This window comes from Littorina saxatilis, linkage group LG15 (genome assembly GCF_037325665.1).
Source record: "Littorina saxatilis isolate snail1 linkage group LG15, US_GU_Lsax_2.0, whole genome shotgun sequence".
Lineage (NCBI taxonomy): Eukaryota > Metazoa > Mollusca > Gastropoda > Littorinimorpha > Littorinidae > Littorina > Littorina saxatilis.
Genome location: NC_090259.1, coordinates 40,267,833 through 40,279,688, shown reverse-complemented (window position 1 = coordinate 40,279,688; position 11,856 = coordinate 40,267,833). Strand labels below are relative to the sequence as shown.

At 42.1% G+C, this 11,856-nt stretch overlaps 1 long non-coding RNA gene across 2 annotated transcripts; it reads left to right on the top strand.

The window, feature by feature from the left end:
- The first annotated feature begins 2,870 nt into the window (after nucleotides 1-2,870).
- On the top strand, nucleotides 2,871-11,856 carry LOC138949316 (uncharacterized). Of its 2 annotated transcripts, none has more exons than XR_011450232.1 (5): nucleotides 2,871-3,103; nucleotides 4,868-4,936; nucleotides 6,032-6,126; nucleotides 8,384-8,554; nucleotides 10,173-11,856. It is a non-coding gene; the product is annotated as an uncharacterized lncRNA (long non-coding RNA). The 2 variants fall into 2 exon arrangements; XR_011450231.1 differs by having other exon boundaries at nucleotides 2,874-3,190.

Genomic DNA, 11,856 nt, shown 5'->3' with positions numbered 1-11,856 from the left:
CGCGGGGGCGGGGGTGGGGGTGGGGGGGATTCGGTTGTGTGTGTGTGTGTGGGGGGGGGGAGGTAGTTTGAGAGAGCTTTAATGGTCACATTCGTCCGTGTGTATTTTATTTTAGATGAAAGCCCCCTCCCTCCCTCCCTCCCTCCCTCCCTCACTCTCTGTATCTCTTACTCTCAGACTCAGTCACCATGCCTTCATCTCACACTGTCTCTATCTCTCTGTATTTCTCTCTCTCTACGCCACCCCCCCCCCCCCTCCCCGCCCCTACCACTTGATTCAAAGTTAATGGATCATTTTGCCATGAATATTACGACACGTTGAACCATATGAGCGGGTCGTTATTGATGTATTCAATCTGTTGCAAGAAGTTTCAACCGGACACACTTCTACGTTCGTTTGCTTCACCACCACAGCTAAGCTTACTCTAAGCCTAGATGAACAAGAAATTCCTCCGAGGTAGGAAAAACACCCCCGTCCTTACCATTCTCACTGCCACCAACTGAGAAGGTTATTTCCCTTTGACCATTAATATGTCCCTCTATAAGTCCTTGTAGAATCTTAATCCACCAATAACTCCCTAAGGCAAAAAAAAAATAATAGGTGTGGTTACGGTAACATAGCCAAATAAAATAGGGTAGGAAGGTAGGCAATCACTTTTTTTTTTTTAACTTTTTTTTCTAATGTGTACAAATTAAACCTACTTGACAGGGAAATACGTGTGCGACTCGGGCGCTTTCGCTTTCATTGCGTTTTCTGCACTCGTTTACTTGTTGTTTTGGGTATTTTTTGACAAATGTAATAAAAAGTTATAGGGTCGGCCCCTAAAAATAGGGTAGGTCGGGTTACCGTAACCACACCTATTTTTTTTTTTAGGCCTAACCGTGTGTTTGACTGGTCCCAATTTTTGTAAGGACTGTCTCAGGAATGTATAGAACCTGTTCACCAAGTTTGGTGACGATCGGTCCGTTCATTCTTGAGATCTATATGCGAACACAAAAACACACACAAACAAACAAACAAACAAACACATCGACCGAATCCTATACACACCCCTATACCGGGGGTGCAAAAATGCATGCATTTTAGCAGCAACCTGTATATTACATGACATGTCCGCTTTGCTCAGTGCATTAGAGTTACACGCAGATAACATCGCCGTGTACAATACGAGCAAATTGTCGCATCCATTAGTTGACGCAACGTGTTCACGTGTGCAACCAACCGTGTCTTCGCCGGCCGGTGTGTGTGGCTTTTATGTGTGTGCGTGTGTGAAGGTGAGAGAGGCTTCGTAACGCGAATGGCACAGAGAAGAAGAAAAAAAGAAAAAAAAAAGTTGTTCTTTATTTTACGAGGGTAATAAAATAAGCATTGATCTACTTAGTTTGTATCTGAGGCTTAGAGATGTTTTACATAGGAGAGAGTGGGAGAGGGGGTCAGAGAGAGAGAGAGAGAGAGAGAGAGAGAGAGAGAGAGAGAGAGAGAGAGAGAGAGAGACAGACAGACAGACAGACAGACAGACAGACAGACAGAGACAGAGAGGTGGACAGACGGACGATAGATTGACAGAGAGAGCCAGTGATACAGGGATACAGACAAGGATACAGACAGGCAGACAGACAGACAGACAAACACACAGACAGACAGGCAGACAGACAGACAGAGATAATCAGTGAGATAGAGATACAGACAAGGATACACACACACACACACACACACAGACATACAGATCGAACCATACGGGGGGGGGGGGGGGGGGGGTGAGACTTTATAGCATCCAAAAGTCACCCTCTCATAGACAACGCGTGCAAAATCACCGGTACAGCCATTGGCGTTCCGTCAGTATGTTAACCTTAATACAGGATTTTCTCGCATCTATTTGAGGGCAATATTTCTTCTTTTATTTTACCTGACATTTTTCTTGACGTGGTTGGTTGCAGCGGAATCGTTGAAGCGTAACCCGACCGCCCGGCGTCGGTTGCAACGAAGCGAATCGATAAGAACGGAACCTTATTTTGCAAAGCAGCTTTCAGCCCTAACATCCTTGTGCTTTCAAGTCACAGGTTGCAGCGGTAGCGTCCTTTTCTGTGTGCACACACACACATATGCACGCACAGACATATGTATATATGCACGCACGCACGCACTCATACACGCACGCGCACACGCACGCACCAACACACACACACGTACACAGAAACACCTGACATGACACGCGCGCGCCACCGCGCACGCACAAACACACACACACACGCATACATGCTCGCGCGCACGCACATACACACAAACACACACTCACGCATGTACGCACGCACACACACACACACACACACACACACACACACACAAGCACGCATGTAGGCTCCGCAAGCTAGCACACACAAACACTTACCACAAACACATCCATCAGTGTTTGTCTGTCTGTCTCTCTCTCTCTGTCTCTCTCTCTGTCTCTCTCTCTCTCTCTCTCTCTCTCTGTCTCTCTCGATCTCTCTCTCTCTGTCTCTCTCTCTCTCTCTGTCTCTCTCTCTCTCCCCGTCTCTCTCCACCCATTGCACACCGGTTGGACCGTATATAAGGTAACGTCAAATTATGCTTGTGCAACGTATGTGGGAGTATCACTTATACCCTCAGGATATCTCTTATCCTGTTGCGTAGCGTTACAAGCAGAGAACAGTATACCGAAATGGGAAGGGGAAAAAAATGGATCGGGAATTTACAGGACGTCCGCTGTGCTCTCAATCTTCAGTAGTTATAAGTCCCTCTTAGTTTATCCGAGTTGAGTCTGTCTAGATAATGCCATTTTCTCCACCCCTTCTTTTGTACTTTTTTAATTTTTTTTTTTTTACTGTGCTTGAAATGAAAGTTATTCGTTAGATCGTTTCTACTTTTTTGTCACTTGAAACATGGCGGACATCGGAAGAAGTCACGAGTGGGGCGGTTTCGCCCTGCGAAAAGAAGCTTCGTGCCGGTTGTGGATCGGACTATAAGTAGGGTCGGCAGGCCCAAAACACGCAAAATAAACCTAGATTCCTCTTCTGGTTCCTCGCGTTGCGAGTCGTCATGGGTTCGCTCCTCAGCCGATTCAACCCAGCAAGGACTCCAAGTAGGTCAAGGAGACGGCGACTGGGCAAAATCCCAAAGTAGATCATTAGAGGAAAGGACGTTATACCCATTCCGTAAAACTCCAAAGGTATGTAAATGACTTAGGACATAAATCGGAGGGTTAGATTGCAGTTGATTCGGAGCAATGAATTTACAACGCTAAAGTTCAAAACTTCTACACCATGACCATACAAATTACTTTTTTTTTCATTCAATTTCAAACTCAAAGATTCCATTTTGTTCTGTCTGTGTTTGAACTGCATTTCGACTCTCAGCATCATGATATTGATAATGACGCAGAGCAATCAACAAGTTCCTTTTTATAGTTATACATGTCTGTTGGCTAGTACAACAGTACAACTTGAACTACAAGTACAAGGGCCATGAGGTTGACATAATTTGGGGTTGGTTAATTTTGTTTGTTTGTGATGTTGCCACATAAGGCTTTAGCAGTTTTTAGTCCCATGACTCATTGAATGTTTTAAAGATCTACATATTTATGTATTATATGTCTACACACCAATGTCTCATGCACTGAGGAATTTCTGTTATGATGATGTATTGGTAACAATTCTGCAGATTGCTCCAATTGTAATACTCACTAATACTGGTATGATCATAATGACATGTAGTACTCACTACTGCTGACTCAATCAGTCAATGAAATTAAGCCATGAAACTACAGTGTTGCAACTGGATTTGTTACACATATTTGTTATGCGGTGTCTGCATGAGGAGAGGTACAACCTCTGTCCCCTCTGTTGCAAAATTTAGATCGGCACTTTTCAGGGTGAGTACGGGTAAGGTCATCAAATCTAGTTTTTAATATGCCACATGTTTGCCAAGATCTGCAGTCTTGGTTGGAGCAAAACAACGTTTGATTTGGAACAAAAAGGACTGGGTGGTCGGGTGGTAACGCACTTGCGCTCAGAAGCGAGAGGTTGCGATTTCGACCCTGGGTCAGGGCGTTAGCAATTTTCTCCCCCCTTTCCTAACCTAGGTGGTGGGTTCAAGTGCTAGTCTTTCGGATGAGAAGAAAAACCGAGGTCCCTTCGTGTACACTACATTGGGGTGTGCACGTTAAAGATCCCACGATTGACAAAAGGGTCTTTCCTGGCAAAATTGTATTAAGGCAAAGATAAAAATGACCACCCAAAATACCCGTGTGACTTGGAATAATAGGCCGTAAAAAGTAAGATATGCGCCGAAATGGCTGCGATCTGCTGGTCGATGTGAATGCGTGATGTATTGTGTAAAAAAAATTCCATCTCACACGGCATAAATAAATCCCTGCGCCTTGAGTCCGAGTCTGGAGATACGCGCGCGATATAAGACTTCATATAACATCCTGACTGCTTGCTGTGCAGAGGAAGTGTTCTTTTTAAGAAATGCATTCAAATAAAACAAATGGAGAAATGCCCACTGAACAGAAACAGCCAGGCTCCTAATGTGTGGTATGAATCCAAGTTGAGAGAGATCAGCTGAGCTAGGATTTTACATGGAACAAGATCATCCCTCCACTTGCATACATACCAGAAATGAACATACAGTGTGCTTGATGTGGTGATCAAGTGACATTTTGCTATGAATTTGTTTAAGCAACTAGTAGCTTCTTCAGCGTTAATTCATTAAACAATTACTCTTATTAGAACACATTGCTGAGTTAAGTTATGCGTGTGTTTGTTATTGCAATGTAAGACCTCATGACATAGATATAACAAAATAACACATGATGAGATTCTAAATATGTTTTGTTTACTTGCAGGTCTCAGTTATTACCAAGCCCTGCCTCATTCTTCCCGCAACAGTGACATGGTGCTGTTATAGAACACAAGTAAGGCTTTTGATCATTTCCAAAATACACTAGCAATAGATTGTGAGTGCAACTTGGTAATGAGAATATTTTACCACAAAAGGCTAAAGTACAAATAACAGATTTATGATGTTGGAAAAAGAAGTCCGCCAGAGCAAGTGATTAGTGTACCAGTTAGCTAGGGTGGATATATTATATAATTACAATTTACAGTCGGCATAAAATGTTGAGGCCAGTCTTGAATTGTTCTTGCCCTGTGAATTCACCGGCAAATCAGATGGCATGAAGAAATCAATGGTATATTATGCTCTGCATTGAATGAACCATCTCCAGTCATTCTGAGTGACACACCTCTTTAAAAAAAAACATGCCAGTAATTAAATCCAGGCTACATGGGAATGGAAAATGACCCTGGCAATTTCAACCTCTGCTTGTGCCTTTGTGTAGCAGGATTGGATATATGGATCTTCAAAAGCCTTAGTTCATTTGTTTGTATCATGTATGACGTTATAAGTTAATACTATTAGTCAATTTCAAATAGCAGAGTTATTTTCAGAGCTTTCTAACCTCAAACCCTGTCTGCCCCCGTGGAATCTAGTTTGTAATATAAAGGGTATTTTGATTTTGACTCAGTTTCTTTCTTGCAAGTTCATTCTTTTCTCATTCTAGGTACTAAACCACTACTGATGACTGCCTGCATCAGGGTTATAATTTATGAAGAAGTCAAAATGCACATATATAACAGTTTACAATTTAAAAGCACACTTGCCTTGTCACTATAGTGTGGGTCACTGTCTCAGATATTATATGGCTATGCTTTAACATGGAATCCCTCATCTTGGCCACATACTAAAAAATAAAATATATATTCAGTGACTGCTTGCTGTGGTGAGTTAACTCAAAATATGGGATATTTTCACAAACATTCAAGCTGATCTATGTTGGTATGCGTCCAAGTAGAGGGATGATCTTATCCCAAGTAAAAGCCTGACAAGATCTGAGACTGTGATTGTGAAGCAAAATGTTTTTACATAGTAAAGTAAGCCTTTAACGAGAAAGTATGTCTATTGCACTGGGTGTTTTATTATTATTATAGTATATATATTTTTCTTCCAGGTAGTCTCTCTTTAAACTGACTTTCTACACCATGGTGTCTCTGGCAGTGTTATAGTGGCAGAAGACAGTTGGAACTGGATATCCTCATTTAGATGGTAGGCATGTTTTCGGCTTTTGTGTTGCTTTGGTGTATGGTGTGTGTGTGTGTCTGTGTTAAGGCCATGTCAGACGCACAACACAAAACAGTGTTTCCTTTTTAAAACAAACACAAAACAGCGTGTTTCCCATGTGACATCCCCCAAAACGCGTTTCAGAAAACACTGTTTCGTGTTTTTGCATCGTGTTTTGGGTTTTAGAGCATGCTCTAAAATCTAAAAACACGTTTTGGTAGTCAGCCAATGAACGCGGACGATCAACTCAAGTGACTCGGTTTCCGGCACCACGGAGATAGAAAAAAATGGCAGACTCAGATGTGGTACCGATTCAGGGTAGTATCGGACCCATGAATCCTAACTAGAGTCTATGGATCCTGTCACGATTGAAGAGAGGCAATAATATCAGTGGGCGCTGCCAGCCGTGTTGTTTACAAACCCAAACACAGCGCGGTAGCTGAACGGGTCAAGCTGACACTGACCGTATCAGTGGACACTGACCGTATCAGTGGACACTGACCGTATCAGTGGACACTGACCGTATCAGTGGGCACTGCCAGCCGTGTTGTTTACAAACTCAAACACAGGGCGATAGCTGGACGGGTCAAGCTGACACTGACCGATATTTCTGTGAAAACACGCACCGCGCTTCATCTGTGTTTTTCGCACGTGACATCCCCTCTTTAAAAACATGTGTTTCCCCGACGTTTTGAGATGGTGTTTTTGTCGAAAACAGGGTTTTGTGTTGTGCGTCTGTCTCCGCCTTTAGACACATACCAGAAATAAACACACTGTTTGCATGCTGTGGTGAAGTGACATTTTGTGATTTGTTTTTTTAATGAACTAGTACAGGTAGCTTTTACAGCATTTATTCATAACACAATCGCACTTTTTGGGGTATGTGAACAAGTTAAGAGATCAGGGGTTCGACACTAGCGGGGGCGGGGGGCGGAACGCCCCAGAGTTTTGTGTTCCGCCCCAAACATTGCCGAAGCTTGGGGCCCACTCCGCCCCAGGATAAATTCCAACAATGACAAACCGAAAATTCTAATGCCAGCAGAGCCAATCACTAAAAATCGCCAGTCAAAGTCGTCACTGAAATTTGCGTTACGATCAATGCCGCAGTCAAGAAAAAAACACATTCAAATCGTCGAAGGACAATGTCGTAAGGGAAATAACTCCCAGATTGCGCTCTTTAGCGTGAGAGATAAGTATCGCCTTCAAATGCCAAACGCAAAATGTGGCGACACATCCCTGGTGTAAAAAGACATGGAGATGAAGATGAAGAACAGGGTGGAGAGAAACGAAAAAAGGAGACCGATGCAGCCAAAAGCGCGAATCGCTGTCGTAATTTCAATGTCAAATGGTTGAAAGAATTTCCCTGGCTTCAGTACGATGAAGAAAAACAGACAATGCATTGCCGCACGTGAATACTGAGAGTGGGCCCCAGATTTTTTTTTTCCGCCCCAGCAATTTCCATCTCTGGGGCCAGTGTGGCCCCAGGCCAAATAAGTTAGTGTCGACCCCTGGAGATCATGTCTTATCCCATTTTAAAGCCCTACCAGATCTGAGACGGTGAGCCAAATTGTTTTCATGAGAAGGAATGTGCCTTTTAGTGAAATCTATGTACTTTACAAAACATATTTTAAGAAATGAAATGTGTTACAAGTAACAGCCATAGGAGTGATAGCCTGTAGGTGGAATAATAATCTTCAATTGCCTATAAATGATTATCTGGTTAAGAATGACCTCTTCAAGAAAATTAATGCAAAGCATTTTGATGTTTGTGACGATTAGTTACTCTTTATCACGTTTGGTCGCTGATTTTGCTGTCAGTGTTGGGCAGGTGTGCGTCCATGATGTCATTGCTATTGAAAACTAATCTGTACTGTAAAGTAAATGTACCCATACATGGCAGTTGTCTGGTCAAACCGGGGGCCAGCCATGACTGGGACTGATGTATCCTCAGGCACTCGACACCAGGTGGGCGGGGCCAGTGGTTGGGGTGTGATTCCCTGCCTTACACCACCACAAAGTGTTGTATCAGTAGACAAGACTGAGCAGAACTTCTGCCCACCCCCCCCCACCCCCCTCACCAATTGACCACTCAGTGCCATGTGCCTGTGGCTATATCATAAACACTTTGTGACAATAGTTGTTACCTCCTTAGAACATATCTTGTGATGCTCCTCGGTGTTTGATGTATGCTAACTGGTGTACTTATGACATAGTGTTCATATGAAAGTTTTATGTGTTGCAGCTCATCCAGATCACAGGTACACAAAGGAGCTGGTTCCAGTGAAAACATAGGCACATGGAACTGCTTATGGACTACTTTAGAAAGTGTGCGGTTACAACCAAGACTCTCCAGTTAGGAAGGTCTGCGGAAGGGTGCTTGTTCTGTTTCCTCGGACAGGCTTTTCAAGACTAGGTAGGTTAAACCACATGATTGGGCTTTAATTATGAATGCACTTCAAAGTTCACTTATTTCATTATCTGGTACAAGTTCTCTTGCATGTGGGTGTAAGGCTGAAGAAGAACCTCTGACAAGTCAATTTTCAAGCAACTGAGCATGAACCCAGGTAAAAGAAAACCACAGAGCTCTCTTTCTCTCTCTTTCTATTGGTCTGTTATTCATAGAATGACACTAACAGTGACACAAGTAAAAAATCTGTATCATTGTCTTGACCTCTAGAAATTTGGTAGAGAATAAGATGACTAATAGTATTATTTTGATTATTTTATGGTCATTACTGTGGACTCCCCCCCCCCCCCCCCACCACACACACACACACACTGCCCCTTTTAAGACACCCCAATCTAAGACTCCTTCCTATTAATGACCCTGTTTACGCAGACTTCTTGTTCATAACATCTGTAAATTCACTCCCATTTTAAGACTTGCTCCTTTTTAAGACCTGGTTTTGCTTATTTTGGATTTCGAAAAAGAGAACAACAAATCCCCACTCTCTAGCCAGGCACATGATTTTTGTATGAACCAAGTTGAGGGATGGCATTTGTATAGGCCTGACCAGATCTGAGATGTTGAATCTATTGCTTACAAAGAAAGCATTGTGTCATTAAAGGCACACTACTTCTCTTCACCGTCTCAGTTCAGGCCAGGCTTTAACATAGGATAAGCTCATCCCTCAACTTGGTCACATATGAACAATCAACACACTGACTTCTTGCTGTAGTGATCGAGTCAGATTTGCCAAGGCGTGTACATGGAATAAGATCATAATTCTAAATGCTGAAGTAACATTCTGTTTCCTATGAAGCTAGGCTTGATTTTGGTATGAATCCAAGTTAAGGGATAGCATGTGTAAAAGCAGAATTGTTTACAGAGGCAGCTTTGTGTTATTAAAGGCATCTCAGATCACCTGCCAGGCTTTTTTTTTTTTTTTTTTTACATGGGGTAAGACTATCCCTCCACTCCGGCACATACCAGCAATAAACACAGTGGTTACTTGTGATGAAATAGTGGCAAGACAGATGATTTAAGCATCACATAACCTTCCTAAGTGAAGTCAAGTCGTGTGTGTGTGTGTGTGAGCATAGAATGTTGAGGACAGCCTTGAAATTTTCTGACTGTGTGAATTCAACAGAACTGCTGTAAATCTGGCGCAGTATAGTTTTTATTGTATGAAACTTCATTTCCAGTCAGGTGCTATGAAGAAATCATATCAGGTTATGCTTTGCAGTGAACCACCACCAGTATTTATTTATTTATTAAGGAGATTTCTATAGCGCATAACTAAAAGCACTATTTCTGAGTAACACGTCATCTTAATTAAAGCATGCCAGTATCGCCAGGCTCCTTTTGGGTGGTAAATGTGGATCTTCAAAAGCCTAAGTTAAAAAAACAAGATGTAAAAGTACATTTTGAATAGTAGGTTTTTTTCAGAGGGCAGATATCACAAGATATGATCGTTCAACTGCATGTATGCCTCATTACTAAAACAAAAATTAAGTGGTATTTTACTCGTCTTTCTGGTAAAACATATACACCATCAATATATTATAATAATGATCTTGCTTGTTTACAGATGGACAACAGCTGCTGCCAGGACTAGGTTACGCATAAAGAAAACAGTCAACACTTGGCTGGTGCTGGAGCTTCTTTGATGTCTATATCAACAAAAAGACAGACAGATACCAGCTCATTCAAGACCATATCCCCATTGTACTCACACAGAACAGAGAGCCATCTTCCGCCTTCGCACAGGACACTGCTGTCTGAAGGTACACCTCAAAAGGATAGGTTTTGCACCTACAGCGGACTGTGGCTAGGGTAGGAAGAACAGACTCTGCAACACGTTCTGAGAGGGTTGCCTTTCCTTGCCACCCCTGTGCAACAAGACTTGGCCAGAGAGCACACATCCAAATGCAAACACTGAACACTGAAGAGGAAGAAGAAACAATAAAAAGATATGCACTTGGCAAGATCCTTAAAATGTAAAACTAGTACGTGTGACAATTTTGAATTGTTCAGAGATGGTTTTGCTTCAGTGGTAAATGTTTTAGCTTTGTTATAAGATTCCGTTACTGAAGCATACTTTAAAACCTTGACCTTCCAAGTCTTGAACAACATACCCTAACTGTGTTAGCACCCTGGGCTGCGATCATTGTGTTGAGCTACTTAACAGAGGACTCCTTGGTTTTATTACATATACTTTGGTTAACTTTAATTATTTGATAAATAATTCTAATACAGGACAACTCCCCCATCAAATGTAGAAATGTCGTCTGCATTTTTGACTCACATGCGAAGCAAAAGTGAGTCTATGTACTCACCCAAGTCGTCCGTCCGGACGTCCGGAAAACTTTAACGTTGGATATTTCTTGGACACTATTCAGTCTATCAGTACCAAATTTGGCAAGATGGTGTATGATGACAAGGCCCCAAAAAACATACATAGCATCTTGACCTATTTTTCCCATTTTCTCTGAAGTTTTTGAGATTCAATACCTCACCTATATATGATATATAGGGCAAAGTAAGCCCCATCTTTTGATACCAGTTTGGTTTACCTTGCTTCAAGGTCAAGGTCACAGGAGCTCTTCAAAGTTGGATTGTATACATATTTTGAAGTGACCTTGACCCTGAACTATGGAAGATAACTGTTTCAAACTTAAAAATTATGTGGGGCACATGTTATGCTTTCATCATGAGACACATTTGGTCACATATGATCAAGGTCAAGGTCACTTTGACCCTTATGAAATGTGACCAAAATAAGGTAGTGAACCACTAAAAGTGACAATATCTCATGGTAGAAAGAGCCAATAAGCACCATTGTATTTCTTATGTCTTGAATTAACAGCTTTGTGTTGCATGACCTTGGATGACCTTGACCTTGGGTCAAGGTCACATGTATTTTGGTAGGAAAAATGTGTAAAGCATGTGAGTCGTATGGGCTTTGCCCTTGTTATTTTGTATACTGCATATTTTAAAAGGCTATTTTTGTGCACAAAACATGCATCTGCAGGGAGGTTTAGAGGGTGAAGTTAGGATCTATTATGGGGCATGCAGCACCACACCCATTTTGTGTGTGTGTATTTTGTGTTGACACATAAGACACTGTCATTCCAGCAGAAACCTGTGATGATGCACATTTTATTGCAGTAACCAGCTGAAATTGTATGTACGTTGTTATGAAATTGACAAATGATCCCTGCTTTGCAATCCTGGGTTAATGATATTGCCAAAATTAAAACGTGGAGGAAAAA